Genomic DNA, 18,150 nt, shown 5'->3' on the forward strand with positions numbered 1-18,150 from the left:
AGGACGAAACTAAAATGACAGACAACACCGAGATGAAAACACAGATTTTCAGGATAATTTTCTGCGCGTTCTAAGTCTCAGAGACTTATCTAAAAGATTTCTGTCAATCATTATCATGGCACTGATCCATCCAACATGAATCAACTATTTCATAATTTTAAGGTGCAATATTGATTCAAGTAGTCAATGTGACAGTAATCAGAAAGGTGAAGCTGGTTACTGTGCTGGGAACAAGTTCATCCTTGCAATGGTAAGAAAAAACTTTTGCTGGACTCAGTAGCCACAAAGGCTCAGCTGAGCCTGAAAATGCTTATTTTCTTCCAAGAGTCTCATGAGCAGAGCAGACAAAGAAACACAGATAGACACGTTCTAATCAGTGGAATGGATTTAATAAAGTTGGAAAATATTTTCAAGAAAAGAGAATCGAATAGCAATGGAAGTGGAAGCCAACTGAAAATTTACTGGTAAGATCATTACCCATGCAGAATACATACAGATGGATATTTAAGGTCATGCTTACTCTGAGAAAATCCTCATCCAAAAACCAGCATCAGGCAAGAGTCTGGCAGGTAGTCTCAGGAGTAAGCAAAACCCTTGCCTGATAGCAACACAATCAAATCCTCCAGATTTCATATGAGACACAGGTGCTGCAGTAGCCTGATGTGGCACCAGACATAGCAGTGTGAGGTTGAGATCAATCACTGCCAGCTGCTGAAGTACTTGCTTTTGCCCCTTCTCCTCACCTACACTATTGTGGGAATCCAATAAACATATTTCAAATACCCTCTTTTGCCAAACTGTCTCTTTTGTGTTAAGAGTGCTCCTCTTTTGTCATCACCAGGGGGTTATCTGCCTTTACAAATATTGGTGTCTTCTATGGATTTTATGCTTTCTACTTATTTACACATCAGTTTTAGCTTATTTTTACTCCATATTCTTTAAGTAAACTGACCTACTTAATCACTTTACTTTGCAGCTCCACTGAGTACCACTTATTAGTGTCTGTTAATGTCAAAACATCCTCCAATTCTTTATTTTTCTGGCACTTTCTCTGCACTTGCAAAGTAAAATCAGCAGAGGAGAACAGCATTGCTAACCAGCTATTCTTAGTCCTTTACAAGCAAATCTGTAAACTGTCATGGTATTCATTTTCAGTACAAGCTCTCCAATAACTCTAAAATATTTGAATGTTAGCATCAATGTAATCAAGTTACTTTAATTTTCAGTAAAAATGCATAAAATTAAAGGACTATCAGATAACACTTTGTTTTCATGCACTTTAACCCACACTGAGCAATATTTTGACTTTCATTTTGGTGTGGCAAAGAGCTTCACCATATTAATTAATTAAGCCTTAAAATCCCTCTCCCTAACAGGAAAATCTTACTATCTCCAGTAAACAGATAGGTAAGCTGGAGTCAAACTGTGTCTAATGACTCGCCTGACTAAATGACAAATCCAGGAACAGAGCCAAAAACTCCACTTTCCCAATTCCTTCTGCTTTATCACCAAAAAACATTCTCTGACTCTGGGTAAGCATGCACAAACTGCCTCAGTATCTGTAGCTGGCTGAGCACAAAAACAAATTTCACTGCATTTCTTTTTTGGTCTTCTATACAGAAAGACTCCATCAAGGCATGTTCTAATTAATATAGGAAGATGGTCAATATAATATGTTGACATCAAAGCTCACATTTGCTGATAGTGTAAGCCATCTCATTAAATGGAAAGAATTAATTATAACAGTTTATCAATGTCAAGTTCTGAACTAGAGGCTCCCAAAGCAGTGAATGCATCGTTGCACCTCTGTTTGAACTACTTTTCCTTTGCTGACAAAGTCAAATATGAATGTGCCAATGTTTATGAACTCTAAAGCTTTTCCAAATCCATGCATTATTGTCTGACTCTATTTTGCCACGGTAAAAATCAATACAAGCAGCACACTAAATTAGACTAGCTATAAGAAATACAGTGCACGTGTAATATCTGTGGTAGCCTTCTGAATACATCAGTGTCTCAAAGCAAAATTAATTAAATTGGCATCAAAGATAACTCTATTGCTTAATATCTTACAGTGTTTAAGGAAAACCCTTCAATGAACTTAAGATCCCCTCAGGTACATGAATGTCATTGGAAACTAATAGCTGCTAAAGTATGCCTGTGCAAACTTGGTAATATTTCAAAGGTGTATCTTTTATGTTTTGGTGGGAAACATCTATTAATTCCTATTGCTCAGGTTATTCCATGGGTTGAGAGGGACATTCAGAGATATGCCTTTAAAATTAGAGGGATGGGGCAAGGAGATACACTAGACTACTTGGTACAGAAGGAACACAAATACACCAGGGCATGGATGTACAACCCATTCACCAAGTGCTACACAAATTGACACTGACAGTATAGATCTTCTCACAGCAGCAGCCATAATGTCCCCCTGGACCTTGTTTGTGGGTGAAAATAGAGCTGAATATTGAGCATAATCTTCCACACCACAGAGTACAAGTTTGAAGGCCTCGAATCCTTTTTTTCCCTTATTTATTATGGTAAAGAAATGGAGGGATATGGCCAGAAAAAAAGCTTCAGTTCTCTTAAACTTTGTTCTTACTTCTCTTATAGGCAGAAGCACTGCAGCAGCTTCACATGCCATACCATGTTCTTGTTCATACCATACCTTGCACTCTCCTTTTCTGCCTGTGTTACTCCACATCAGTTCTGCAGGGGATAAACTGCATAAGCAGGTACTCTATGCAGAGGTGTGCTCAGTACCTGCACACTTTATTAATCTCTCTTTAGGGCTCAGTTTCATAGCTGACAAATTGCCTAGTTAGCCCAGGGTCCTGGCCAGTGCGTATTGGGTAGTTTTACCTGATGGAGAGTCCAGCCAGGGCAGTGTGTTTTCAGAGCCCCAGGGCTCCACCTCAAGATTAAGCAAAAGAAGAAGGAAAAGGGACCAGATCCAGGAAAAGGGAAAGACATCTTTAACTTCATATATCCACAACTGTATGTCATTACGTGGGGCAGCAGTGTGCACTAATCAGTAACAATTTTCCCTAAATATCACTTTTCCATCAACCTCAAATTCCAGCTCCTTTATACTGACCTTCAAAAAGCTGGTATATAACCTGACATCCAACAATTACCAGGCACAATATCAAAACATAATCCCAGGAATTAGCAAAAGTCCATCTAATTAATTTTATTTTTCACTCTAATATTTAAATACGGAATAATTCTTCAAGGAAGTATGGATGCTGAGGAAATATAGAGATAGCTGCCTCAGCTACAACATTCTGACTGAGCATGAAGCAAGCAGGATCCAGGGTTTGGCTGTGTCCTATTTCTGGTCTTTGTCAAATATGGTAAATTGGAGAAATTATGTTGGCATTTACTCCTTCACAGGCATTTACTGGAATAAAGCTTCCAACAGCCACAAGTTCCCATTGCACTGAGAGGCTAAGACAGTATGTGTGTGAACAAATTGATTACTTTATGAAAAAAACCCAGTAACACGGAAGATGGTTGACAACCTTATTGCAATTCAGAATCTTACTGATATATTGGTTTTGCATTACAGAATATTTGGATGTAAATGGGAGAGAAACAGGCAAGTGTGCCATTCTGCCCATTTTTCACTTCCAGAAATAACAGTTCTGATTTCCCCTACAGAAAAATAAATGCATTGAGTAAGACACAGGGATAAAAAACCAATCTTGAAGAGAACGTGAAGAGGTCAGAGAACAGCAGTGCTGGTGTCTCCCACCCCAGTTAAAAAGACGAGAATTTAAAAAAATATAATCAAATCCCTCTACCCTATCCTCACCACGAACCACTGCAATTCTCTGCCCCAGCATCTCAGGGTGTTCCTCCTGCCTCTTGACACAGGTGCTTGTCCCGGCCACACTGAATTATGTAGAGTACAGAGGGTTACAGGGAAATGCTCCACCACCAGCCGAGCTGGGGCTCAACAACTCTGTCAGCACTTCGGCTAAATTCTCTGAAACATTGCCACGGTGTGGCAATCGAAAGTATGAGACTTTCAATTTTCTGTTCTGGAGTTAAACAGATTTCTATTGCTGTAAATCTGCTTTTAACTTTAATGGGAGGTAATGCTAAAAAGAGAAAGATTTCTGGCAAAGAAATAGCTCCAATTAAGATAGAGAGAAAAAAAAAAAACAGAAACAAAACACCACCAAAAAACCCCAATGCAGTATAAGTACCACTAAAAACCCAGATACACCAAAACCACAGTAATCTTCAGACACTGTAGTAACATCACTGAGACCAGTTATTGTGATATTTTAAAATTAAACGTTACATAAATGTGCATTGCACAAATACTATATTATCAAAACTTATGACTTGCCATTTTTAAGCATCTTAGTAAATATAAATCCCAAAGATTAAATGGTCATTTTACACTCTTGATTGAGGGCAAGCAAGGCAGATTTTTAATTATTATTATTATTATTTATGTGACTTTTACCATGGCATATTCAGAGGTAAGGCAGGCAGTGTTTACCAACACCTCGCTGTGGACAGCAGGGTATTACCACGTGTCTCACTGCAGGCAGACACATCCATTTACATTTTATTTTTTTATTAATTAAGTATCATCAGAGTTTAGTAAGCCATCAGGGAGGGGTTTAATGGGCTCTCGTGCGGGGCAAGCACTCCACTGACAGCATGGAGCCCTTCCAGTCCCTTCACCCTGAGGCTGAGATTCGTCCTGTACTGATCAGAGAGGGTTCACCACCTCACTGTCAAGGAAGGTTTATGCACATGTCTAAGGAGACATGCTATGGAGGGAGAATATTTTTTAAGTTTTACTGATACACCGACAAAGATTTTAGTGCAGAATTTAAATTCCATAGAAAGATTTTAGCGTCTGCTCCCACCAGTGACATTATTACAGGGGAAAAAAACCCCAACAAATAAACAAACCAAACCAAAACCACCAAACCACACCAAAAAAACCACCCCCCACCCCCAACTCCCCCCCCAAAATAAAACCTACAAAAAACCCCAACACGCACAGGTCTAATTCATTAGGGGACTGTGAAACCCACACTTTCCAAAGCACCCTTGAGTTTGGGAATTGAAATCTCAGTAATATCAACAACTGCTTTTAAAAATCAGAAGAGAGGAGGTTTGGGTTTAGTTTATTTTGTTGTTTGTGGAGCTCTTTTTAATTCCTTTTAAATTTAGATAGTAATGCTGACTCAAATGGAGTTGCTCCTGATTTAGGCTCAGAGAGGAACACACTAACTATTTCTTGTGACAATAATGTGCCTTAGAAGCACACACAGAAAAAAAAAATTAAAAACCCAAATAAACTCTATTTAGCTTTTTTTCCAGAAGTAAGTAAAACAACCTTCCCTCTCCCCTCCCTACACAGTAACACTCTGTATGTCTTAAGAATATAAATGAAATATAAAAGAATATAAATTTCCATCATGAGGAAAATCACAGAATATTCATATATTTATCTAACATTGCAAACTCATTGTTCATTCAAAGAAATGTTTTGCTGATTTCTCAGGAGTAAGAAAAAGTAATTTAATCTCTGAGGTACTAGAGAAGCTGTGCTCCTCCTGTCCACAGAGGCTCAAAGCCCAACCCTATACAGAGCAGGCAAACACTGGATTTCATGCTGTTTGACATGACAGATAGCAAAATAAACAGGAAAAGCTGTAGCAGTGTGACAATAAGTTACATAACCTTCAAAAGCTGGAAAGAGGAGAACTAAAGATACTATAGAGCTTTTGAAAATACCTTGCTGTTATGAAGACAAGTCAAAATACAAAGAACTCATCACACTTTTTATACAAAAAAAAAAATAAATTAAATGCAAAGTACCCATCAAAGTGTTTTGGTTGCCCTACACTGGAAGTTAAAAAGGTAATTTTTTCTTGTGCAGGCAGAGAAATTTTCTTTGGAAAATAGTTGGCATTTTTAACCTAGCCTATTATTTGGCTTGCTTAAATCTAAATTTATAAGAAGAAAATCAAGTCTCCCATTCAGAGATAAATGTGTGTTGGAACACATAGTATGACTGGGCCACCGAGTTTAAACAAATTCTCCTTATTTTTCAGAAGTACTAAGTGTGAAAGGAAATTAGTTCAGTATCATTTTTAGCTGCTTGTGACATTTCAAAGGTCATTTCTGCTCCTCATCCTGCCAAATATATCATGCAGTATAAGTACCACAAAAACCACAAACAACATCCACAATACTTCCTGGGTTGAGTCACATGAAAGTTTAAAAACATATAAATCTAGATAACCCCTAAGGTGTGGTTTTTCTCCTTAACAGCAGAGTTAACACGGTGATTAATACACATTTCTCTAAAATAAATGAAATAGCACGTCACTAACATGAGTCAGACTCACCGAGACAAGCCTGTGAGGTTGAGTGAGGCCACCTTGTCTTGCAGCATAAACAAACTGTGTAGGACCCTAGAAAGGCAGTAGTGCCTACAGATGGGTGCTTGCTCCCTCATTCTCCTACAAATGCCTACAATTAACCCATCAGCATAACTGGGACACTCAAAATGAAACAGCTTCCTGCTTTTAGCCCCATCTGAGGAAAGCAAAGGAGAAAAAAATGCCGGGGCTGTGATTGGCGTTTAAGCCACGATGGCTAAATTTTGGCTAAAATCCCAATGGGCTGCAGACGGGGTGGAGTTGGTAAAGCATCAGCTTCTGCTGACCCAGCCTCTGTGCAGCTGCACCATGGCACACAGCAGAGGAGAGATCCTCCCCCACCTCCCTTTCTGAGGGTCTGAAAAATTAATTGCAATTATTCAAGGTGGTAGAGAGCTTATTGATTACCTGGGGGGCAGAGGCAAAATGGAAATGCTATCAGGCTGTGTAACTAAAACTATGCAGAGAGAAGCAGCATTATGTCAGCATTCACAGCTTTAACTTCAGTGATCCCTGATTTCAGCCTGCATCAGCACTCAGTCTTATTATTATAATGTAATGCTGTCTATGGGTTAATAAAAAGTAACCATGGCTATGGAAAGGGACCTCATGAGATTTCAAGCAGCGAGGATGACGAGATCCTCTCTCAGCCCTTCCCAGTAAACAGCAATGCTTTTCCATCCTTCAGAGAAACCCCAAACACAGTTGAACATAAGCAGCCTGGGAGAAACCCATGGAAAGTGAAAAAATCTGGTGCCTGTATTCAGCAGCAAATGTGAGAAGCCTGAAGGCAGACAAACAGTGGGAGCTTAGGTGCACCATAGTAAATGCAGGGGCTGCCTCCAACAGTAGAGGTGCTTGTTGTTTCTTTCTGCTTCCCCTGCCACCTTTTTCTTGTAGGCTACCATCTGTAGCCCCTTCTGCTTCACTGCAAATCCAGATACTCTGGGTAGGGGCTGTCTTTGTGCAACGTGTTTTGGGTGTGGGGCTTTCTCAGGGCATGTGAGAGCCTTCAATGCAACGAGGACCACATGGCTCAACCCAGCCAGATCCCTATGGGAGGCTGCTCCTGGGATCAGCCTTCAAGGAGAGATGCATACACAGGTCCAACAGCAATTTCTTGCTCCCAAACACCACAGAGCTCCCAAACACCGGTCAGACCCTCCTTCATGGAAGACTAGCAGCACCCAGAAATCCCCACTGCATCCGGGAAAAGGCTCTTATTCGGAAGTGGTGTCTCAATACAGTTGTAATCAAGGTAATAAACACAGGTGATGTGCAGAAGGGCTGTGCTATCCAAGTGTCCAATTAAATCTCTGCTTAGGGTTTACCAACCACTTTCAAGTAAGCACCTGCAAGTGTGCTGCAGATAATAATTCTGCAGCTTGGTTAGCAGAAAAGTTGTGACCACGAAAAGGATCCTGAGCAGGTGCTCCCAAAAAAGTGAGAAAATATGCAATGGATACAACTGATTTAGTCATACATGGGCAGGTACTCACATCTTCCTTCCTTTTCTCTCTTTTTTTTTTAACTTCTGATGAGACATAGAACCAATTTCCTAATTACTCACATGATTAGTAAACATTCCATAGCTCATCCATTAAGATTGGGGTGCTAAATGCACCATCATAGCCAAGTTCTTGTCTGGGCAATATGATCTAACTCTTTAAAAGCTCTTTCCTGTATCAGCTGGATGAGATACTTCTTCCCCTTCTGTAATGGATTAGCTGCAGTTAGCAACTGCTGAGAGTGACCCTTCCCATCACTTCTAATTGTAATTAGCTGATTGTGGAAGGGAGGCTTTAAAGAAACATGATGAAAAATGTGCCTTACAAGGAGAGATTTAGATCTTTTCACTGAACCCTGAAAAAATATCTCAAACTGTTGAAAAGTTTTTGCTATTTCAATCTTCTTTTCCTTTGTTGTCTTAAATTTATGTTTTGTTCGGAAGCAAGCCTAAATCGAAAGCAGCAAGCAATCCAAAACCACTGCTACCAAGTAGAAAAATTTTGATCCCTCTCCTTCTGCCTTTTGGGGATTTTGACTTATGGAACTGAACATTTTATTTGCTTATGACTCTAGGTCTCACAAACAGTTAGTTACAGAGATGAAAAAAATAAAGGAATTCAGCTGTCCTGAATCTCCTTCAGAAAAAGACTTTTAGAAAATACAGCTCCTGCTGCCAGACAGGACTCTCCTTGGCACTCCCAACAACACAACTACTTTCCTGACAGCCTTGGCATTTAATCTCAGATTCTCAAAAAATTTCTAGCTGGAATGGAGAAAAACAAAGCCTTATTTTAAAACATATACCGTAGCCTTCCTATCTGACGCTCTACAAAAACACGTTCTCAGAACAAAAAGCCAAAGTCTTCTAACATTTTTCAGTCTAACATCACTTATTTGTTAGTATCCAATATTTATTTCATACAAAGACTGTAATAGTTGACCTCCATGTATTCTGCAATCAGCAATTTTCCATTCTCTGTACTTCATTTTCAAAACGAGCGAGTGCTGCTGTTAATAGAATATTCAATCAGTCCAGTGTTACCATTCAGGGTAACACTGGTTCACTTTACCAATCTGTCCCCAGGTACATCTGCAGGACCCACAGCCAGAGACTCTTCTGGAGCAGGTGTATTAGTCTCAGCACCACACTCCCAAAAAATGGCTGGGCTGCATTCAGAGCCACGTTGGAAGTTCACGCTGGCTGGAAGGTCTGCTAGCTTGGATATCTCTATTCCAGCCTCCAGCTCACCAGGGAGATGCCTGGGGTTAGTGAGTCCCTCCTAAGGTAGTAGGGCTGTGGGGCTGCAGGTGTTCATCCACAGGAATAAAGTTATGGGTTCATATTGATGTCCATCTGCAACAAAAAAGTCGGAACGTGGAACTTTCACTACAGGGCACAAACACAGTCATTTAACACAAACCAGTCTATTTGCTGGCAAAACAACACAGTGTAGCCTTCACTTAATTCACTGTAACTTTGGATTTCAAAGAAGTTCTTTATTAAAACAGAAGACATTGCAGAAAAAACTCTATTACGTGAAGGATTCCTGCTGGGGAAATTCTCCAAACATAATAGATTTCTCTAAAGCATTTTGAAGCATCAGGGATATCTTGGAAAGGTTTTATAATTCTGTTTTGATTCCACTGGCTCTTATAAACAATACATTTCCTGTACACTCGACACTTGTCATTAAAGGATCCCCCTTCTTTCTGAGTTTGCATTACAATTCATCCTCTTCTAAGCAAATCACCGCAGGCCAGATGTCTTCAGCAAAGCTTAAAAACATTAATATGCATCCTACCTTTCCTTTCCCTTTTATGATCTGCCTTCATTCTGACAGGACTGGGGATTTATGGCCAACAGAAGTTTACACATCACAGTTCACAGAATGCAGCAGAAGCAAAACTCTAAAGCAGAGGCTGAAGCAAGAGCACGGCCCCATTTGCTTCTCCTTGGCCTGTGGTGATGTAACTAGGATATGGGCACAACACAGCCTTCCAGGATAGAAGAGAGAGAAAAATTAAGAGAGTTATGAGGTTTCAGGAGCCCAATTCTAAAAACACCCTACAGTCTGATTGGAGCATATCATACACAACATAACATACAGCTGCAAATGGTACAGCATACATCTGATGTCTTTGCTCTGAAATAAGGCAAGAAATATTCCAAATCCCAGAGAGAATCTCAATACAAATATCATGGTTGAAACTAGCCAGAGAGAATAGAAAGAAGAACACCAAGTAATTCTGAGGCTCTCAATTATTTTAGAAGGAGGTTTTCCAGTTCATTCTCATTTTGTCCCACATGCTTGTAAGTCCAAAACACTTACTTGAAGTACATGTTTTTCACAACACATTGCAATGGATAGTTTCAGCATCACTAATTTCATTTAGCATAACCTACAACCTCTATGTTCTTTGAGGAATGATGTGTTAAAAAAAAAAAAAGAAGCCTTGAAGCTCCTCAAGGTGGAGAAATCCAGTATTACATTTAGATTAAAATATAGTGTTGGAAATATAGTTCTTCCCTTCTTGCACACACCCTTTCCCATTTCCAGCTGCATCTGAAATAAGAGCAAAAAATAAATCCACTTAATTAATATTTCTCAAATATAGAAGGTATATGCCATATATTGTTATAAGACTTTCATCTAAGAAAAATAATGGACTTGGAAGTTGTGCAGAACTTTTTACAGGAGTGAGAGCTAATTCAGAAAGAAATGAGACATGCTGCTTTTACTGCCAACATGGCAGAATAAGGATGAGTTTCTCAGCTTTTCCAGCCCTCCTTGGACTATATAACATTAGGCTGTCACCCATAGGGCAGAATAGGACAAATTTCTACCTTAATTTTTCCTAAAAGAGCCATGTGTATGTAATACTGCAAGAACTTCTTGGTTGCTTTTATAGTGCTCACTGACAGAGATGGCACTGATCACCTTTGCAGCTCAGCTTTTTTTCCCACCAGCAGCTCTCCTGCTGCAGCTGACCACTTGTCATCCTGCATCCAGGCAACACGCTCTGCAAGCTTTCCATCTGCTTCATTTGCTCATTTCAGAAGAAAAATCTTGTCTATAAAACACTTGCCAAGCAATATGGATTTTTATGCCACATTCCAGACCTTCAGCTGAAAGAAGTCATAGAATCATAGAATGGTTTGGGTTGGAAGGGACATTAAAGATCATCTAGTTCCAAAACCCTCCTGCCACAGTCAGGGACACCTTCCACTAGACCAGGTTGCTCAGATCCCCATCCAGAGATGGGGAGTCCACAGCTTCTCTGGGCAACCTGTTTCAGTGTCTCACCACCCTCACAGTAAAGAGTTTCTTCCTTATATGTAATCTAACCCTACCCTCTCACAGTTTAAAGCCATTCCCTCATGCCCTGTTACTACATGCCCTTGTAAAAAGTCCCTTTTCAGCTTTCCTGTAGGCCCCTCTAGGTACTGGAAGGTGCTGTAAGGTCTCCCTGGAGACTTTTCTTCTCCAGGCTGAACAACCTCAATTCTCCCAGCTTGTCTTCATAGAAGGCAGAGTTTCAGTGAAATCAACACATTATGTGTATTTATTAATTTCTCTGTACACCCCAAGGAGGGAATGCAGCCTTCTGAAAAGCAGCAGGATACTATACACTGCATCTTCTAATGTCTCTCTCAAGTGAACCCAGCACTTGCACAAACTGAACACAAACTAATTCAGTGGTGCCCAATTCTTGAATCTGGAGTGTTTAGATGCATCATCATCCTCTTATTTTGGCTTCTTTGTAGGCATGAACACATACATAACAGGTTTTATATTTATATATATATGTGTGTGTGTATGTGTGTATAGTGTACCAGTGAAGCATTTTCTTTTGGTTTATAACAATTTTATTTTACTGTTCATTCTTGTATTTCATTCACAGGAATGAAGGCATAGAACTAATGTGTGCACTACAATCAGAATGTATGACTAGTGAAAGAAACTATGAAGAAACAGAAACAATTATTTAATATCTGCATTTAAATACAATATCACTGAATAAACATACATATCAGCTAAACTCACTCTTTGTTGAAGTATAGGTTCCCCTTGAACATAATTTTTAAAAATGATCAGTGACTGCACTCAACCAGAGACCTGCCAATAACTGGGAAATTCTCTTCTGGTGTAACTCACCTGAGGCCAAAATTCTCTGCAAGTATAAGCCAGGGAAATAAATGAAGCTACTGAGAAACATACACTGCAAAAGAGAGTGGTGAGTGACTCCAAATAGTTGAAACTATAAAGAGAAATTTAGCTGGATCACCAAGACTGTTGTCTGAAAGGTGGTTGTAGGCAGGTGGGGGTCAGTCTCTTCTCCCAAGCAACAAGTCTCTCGTCCCAAGGACAAGAAGAAATAGCCTCAAGTTGTGCCAGGGGAGGTTTAGACTGGATATTAGGAAAAATTCCTTCATGGAAAGGGTTCTCAAGCCCTGGAATGGGCTGCCCAGGGAAGTGGTGGAGTCACCATCCCTGGGGGGATTTAAAAACCATTCAGATATGGCACTTGGGGACATGGCTTAGTGGTGGGCTTGTCAGTGCTGGGTAATGGTTGGGCTCAATGACCTTAAAGGTCTTTTTCCAGCCTGACTGATTGAATGATTCCATGATTAATGAATTCCTCTCTCTTAAATCAGTGAAACGGGCATTTTTATAACAGGAAGAGTGTTTTAATTATCAGCTTCTCAAAGCAGCGCTACATTTTGCGTTTGAAGAATATAACCACGCATTCGTGCTGGCTAATGCCCCGCCCTCGGGCTGTACCAGGGCACATTCCCATCCCACTTCCACGCTTGTGCCCGTGTCCCCCTCACCGGGCAGGCTGCCGTGGCCCCTCCAGCTCCTCACCAAAGCGACCTGCAGGTGGCAATGTTGGATCGGTTTTTAAGGATTGGGTTACACACGGGAGCCTGAAGATGTAACACAATCGTCTTCTCATTGCTCGTATTTCCCGTTTCATAGATCACTTGTTTATTTTCAGCCTACACTGGGCATTCGCCGTAAGATACTTTCCAGCGTCGAATTAACTTTTTTTTGCTGATACTTGTGTTTAATTGCCCCCCATTTACAGGTTTCCTACATGTGTTTTCTGGACTGATAAAGTTTTTGGAATAATTAGATTTCATTATATTCTCTGCTTGATACTTTCTGTGGTCTCTACTTGGCCGACCTTGACAGGCTCAGAGGAGGTGTAAATAAATATTCCAGGCTCAGTACATTTAAGACTCCTTTGGGCAAAGGATTTATTTCAGAAGCCTCGATATTTTAAGTACTGCTACAAGTAAGCAAGAGTTTTCATAATTTCTCTTCCTTTTCTTTTTTTCTCCACAAATGAGCAGCTGGAGGATACTAATTCCCTCTAAATCTCATCAACCCATAACTTAGCACGAGCTGCATATGGGTTTAGCCTTCTACATCATCATGACAATCAAAGGTACAGAAATTAAATGACAAATGCAGCACAGTGGCCGCGTGCACACCTTATCACACCATAGCAACTGATCCTCACCCAGGGACTCCAGAGCCTTTTGAACCCACAGAATAGGGCAGAGGAAGCACCAAGGTCATCTTGTCTGGGCTGCTCCTCCTTCTTCTCCCTCCTAACCACACGAAAAACACAGTTAAGGGAGTAAATACAGCTAAGAGAGTAAAAAATACAGTTAAGAGGCAGCAGCCTCTCCTGTGGCTTGGTATTCTGGTGTAGAAGGGGTGGGAATGAAGTGGCAGCTTCATGGGACAGTGCTTGGATGTGGCTCCAAGGGCTGGGAAGGCAGGGGTAAGCAACTCAGCCATGCCTGTGGTGGGGACCAAATTGCTAAAGGGGCATGAAAGAAGGTGGAAAGGAAATGTTTCTTCCTCTAAAAGTCTGTAGGTGGGACTCTGAGAACAGCAGCAAGAGATGGTAACAGTGTGAATACCTGCATAAATGTTAGTGACATATTGTAATACGGAGTATACAGCCAGGAGGTGGAAAGGAACTTTTGCTCAGCTGCAGCATCTCCACTGGAAGCCAAAAAGATCTTACACATCTCAGGATCCCAGCTCTCTTGCTTAGCTAGGTGAGAGAAAGAAATTTTTCACCTTCTTTAGCAGAAGCACTGGAGAGAAACCAGCACTCACAGCTTGTAATTAACTACTGCAGGGAGCAAAAGATTATTTTAAAATCTCTTAGCCCCTCTTCAAATTTCCTTAAACCTAATATCACACGTGCAATGAAGAGCATTATTTTACATCGCTGGATTAACCTGCACATGTTCTGGGACTGGCGAAAGGATACACTGCATCTTCTGCATTTTGGTTACTCTGAATCTATTTTAAACTGTCTTAAAGATACTATTTCTTGATAGCCTCCCAGTGGTTTACCAGTGTACCCCAGTAAGGTCCATATCCAGTTCCAAAAAGGGTGAGGAAAAAAACCAAACCACTACAGTTATCTTTCTATCAAAGATTTAAAAGCTTTTGAGGAACAGAAGTAAGCCCCAAAAGGTGCTAGCAGTTGTGAGGGGAACTAATCCCATCCAAATTTAAGTATCAAATTTAAGAACCTAGGTACAGCAGGATTCTTCTACAGTCATTGGCGAGAATTAGCGCTTTTGGACGAAATTCAGATGTTAAACTTTCTACAAAGACTGTATCAGAGCTGAGCAATGACTATACTTCTAACTCAGGCATCTGAGGTATCAGGAATTCCTGATTTCTGAATTCTTGATACCCTATTTTTATAGAAAAATAATCACATAGCTTCTATGATTTTTTTCTTTTCACATTAATTTGGGTGACCTTGGGAAAAGTAGTACAGAAACATTAATAACCATACTAGTAATCACAGATTATGCTTCAGCTGAATGCAGCATGGATCAGAAAAAAAAAATAAATTGTGTAGCTTATTTCAGATAGAGAAATTATCTACTGTGAATATTGCTATCCCATAGGAGAATATGCCAACATTTGAACCTTTGTTTCACACACTCTACTAGGAGCAGGGCTGTGATCAAGAAAAAAAACTTAACAGCAATCCTACCCTCAGAAATACTCTGGAGAACTTGCTGCTGAGAAACCCCATCCTGAAGGCTGCCAGAAGCTCTAATCAGCTAATATATCAAAGCTTTAGTGTAGCCTGTCTGCTCCCCCGATCCCAGCAAGAGTTAAAATAATTCTCAGGGGTCAATCTAAGAATAAGCAGGAAAATATGCATTACTACACTCTGCAAGACTGTGAATGGATGACGGTGATCAAGTCCATGCTTTGATGCTGCATCCAAAACATTCTTAGGCATATTTCAGATTCTGAATTTCTGTGAATTTAGCCTCGGCACAGCAAGCCAGAGGTTCATAGAGGCATGTGGCTTGCTCACATGCTTTGTGCCAGGCAGGCATGCTCACATTTTTTTGCCTTTGTTGGCATCCAAACAGGGTAAACTGTCACTTTAACAAAGCAGTTAATTTATCATGGATGTAGAGGGTAAACTAGATTTTTACAGTCAGGAGACATTTCTTCCTCTTTCCATTACAAGCCTTCAAAAGCTCACACGGTTCCGGCCAAGGAGTCACTATCAGCATCAGGCTTAAGGGGCACATGTGAGTGTTGCTGTACAGCTCCTTCTCACTGGTTTTACACAGTTTCTCAGATATGGAGGTGGATTATACCCCTAATTACACATTCATCTTCGTAAGTCCATCTGAGTTAACTTTCTCAGAACATCAAGTCATTCAGCTAATAGCAGAAAACGACAACAAAAAGGATTCCTCCCTGGGATAACACCTTTCTTTTTTTGTCTTGTGCAGAGTGAATAGTAGTTTCAAACCCAAACATCTGAGAGGCCACCAGTTTTCCACTTTCTGCAGAGTATATGATTAACCCCAGTTTGCCTGAAGCCATCAGAGTACTGAGAAGCAGCCACTTCTGGAGCACAACAAACACTGTACCCAAGTGTTCGTTTGAGGATCCTCCCCCACCCTGAACAAGTAACAAGTAAAGTTCAATCTCCTTAGGCACTAGAAAAACCCACAGACATTCAGTTAAGTGTAGTTTCCCTTTTTCAGGAACGTTGTTAATGATATAGGCTGTAATGTGGGGTTTTTTTAATTGTTTTATTTTCTACCACCCTGGCAAGCATCTTTATTAAGGAAGCAGCATTATCCCAAGTTAGACTTTGATACTTTCACACAGTAAAAATGACTTTCCAAAACAAGTAGCCAGGAGCCCTGTGCAGAAATTGGCCATTCAACTCCCAAAATTCAATGTGGACGAAGATTCCTCCCAGACAAAAGGTGCCCTCACAGAAAGCTTTTGCTGCCCATGGAGTGCTGAGAGTGGCCCACGAAGTACACAGGAGAGATGGAGGGTCAGGACTTTCTTTCCTGGGTGGAATGGCTTTCACTGAGGCTACTTTTAGAAAATATTATTTCTCAATTGAACCAAAGCAACCCTTGAATATCCTGTGTGAGCAAGTGAGACTGCAGGAGGCTATAGGTCATTATCCTTGGATGTATTTTACACAGCAGATCAAATAGCTGTAAATTATCCCTGAGGTGGGCAAGATTAAGTCAGATAAGAGCAACTGTCGTGGTCATGCAGAATTTCAAGGCTCTGTTCCAAGTTCAGGCTTTTTGGAAGCCAGTGATTAAACACTGGAAAAAATGTGAAATGTTTCAGATAATTAGAACCATTTATTCAGTGGGAAAGGGCATGAACTGCATTTTCTTAAGGAAAAGCAAATATAGAAAGACTACTACCAGCTTGGTTGAACTGCAAAAGCACATCTTCCCTGTTAAGGTTAGATGATTCCTATGTAGGGTAGTAGACAAAAGGACTCTTGCTGGTTGTTTGCTATCTAATGTTTATTTACCACCTATAATGAAGCGTGGCATAAATGTAAAGGAAGTGGTATACTGGAGAAATTTTCTTAGTAGGCATTTGTGTGGTCAAAGTCTTGGCTGGGTGCTTGCAGTAAAAGTTAATTGTGGGGCAACCTTTGCTTTGCATACTGAGAACATAAACAGCTGGAGGTCTATCTGAAATCTGAATGTAGCACTCCAGCAGTTTAAGAACCATCTGCAGTTACTTTCATTCATGTCTTCCTCTTAATCATCTTAATGATTAACCAGTATATCATCCAGTGGAAACAGTAAAATACCACAAGCCATTGATTCTGAATTAGGAATTCCTGCATCACATCAGCAATTTATAATTAGTTTATAGCAGGGCTTTTAAAAACATCTATTTAGAAAGATGTCCAGTTTAGATTAAGACATAAAGAGGCAGCCTGTTTAAATAACTTGAAAATCATTTCAAATCTCTGTCCAAATACAAATGAAGCTGAACATGAACACACTGGGGAATTTAGTCACCTTCTTTACTCCCCATTTCTCTTCCTCTGCATGTCCTCGTAACTAGAGACAGCTCAGATTAAATCTACATGTAAACTTTATGTCTGGATCCAAATATCCTGTCTCAAATAGCACAAATCACAGTCCCAGATCCAAATGTCCAAGGGAAAAAAAAGCCACAACAACAAGCACTGGATGTTAATGCAAATCCTGGGAAGCATGAGGAGTTCTAAACCAGCTTGCTGTAAGACAATGAGCGTGAGCTCAAAATTGAAGCTGAACTCACATATGAGCTACGGATTCCTGGGTTGTTTGCACAAATCACTGCTTATAAAGTAGATTTTTGTCACATTTGGTTTGGAAAGGAACATGGTTTGGGCTGTCTCTGCTCTGAGCTGCTCTCCCACCTCACTCAGCATGGAATGCTCTTACCAAACCTACATTCAGTGTCAAGCAGTTATCCACCATCTATTTCCATCTCCACTGATGTTGCCACAGGCATACTTGCCCTATGAAAAGAAATTCACCATTCAGATACTGCCTTTTACCCCCACAGCCTAAATACTTCTCTCCTGTCTACTTGAAAAGAGTAGGAACCATGGAACAAAACTCTTAAATGGTTTAAGAAAGATTTCAGCTCAAGAAACAGCAATCTGCAAGGAATGGGTTATGATATAGCCTGCATCAGTATGCTGATGGTAAATAATAAGAATATATTATATATATCATTTACATACATGTACCACTTAACTGCAAAAAGAAGAGTGATATATACTGCTCAAATAACTAGAATGGACACCAGAAGTATTTGTTTCAGAAGAAAGACAGGAAACAACCTCTACATCCAGAAAACAAATGTGGAGGCATTTT

At 40.2% G+C, this 18,150-nt stretch overlaps 1 long non-coding RNA gene across 1 annotated transcript in view; it reads right to left on the bottom strand.

Moving 5' to 3' along the window:
* Positions 1 to 10,341: 10,341 nt before the first annotated feature.
* The window catches only part of LOC108501785, a 20,150-nt gene continuing 12,341 nt past the window's right edge, over positions 10,342 to 18,150 (bottom strand). The window contains exon 3 of the long non-coding RNA XR_001876282.1: positions 10,342 to 10,495. This is a non-coding gene — a long non-coding RNA (uncharacterized LOC108501785). The remainder of the gene's footprint in view (positions 10,496 to 18,150) is intronic.

Source organism: Lepidothrix coronata, unplaced genomic scaffold (assembly GCF_001604755.1).
Source record: "Lepidothrix coronata isolate B3197 unplaced genomic scaffold, Lepidothrix_coronata-1.0 Scaffold107, whole genome shotgun sequence".
Classification (NCBI taxonomy): Eukaryota; Metazoa; Chordata; class Aves; order Passeriformes; family Pipridae; genus Lepidothrix; species Lepidothrix coronata.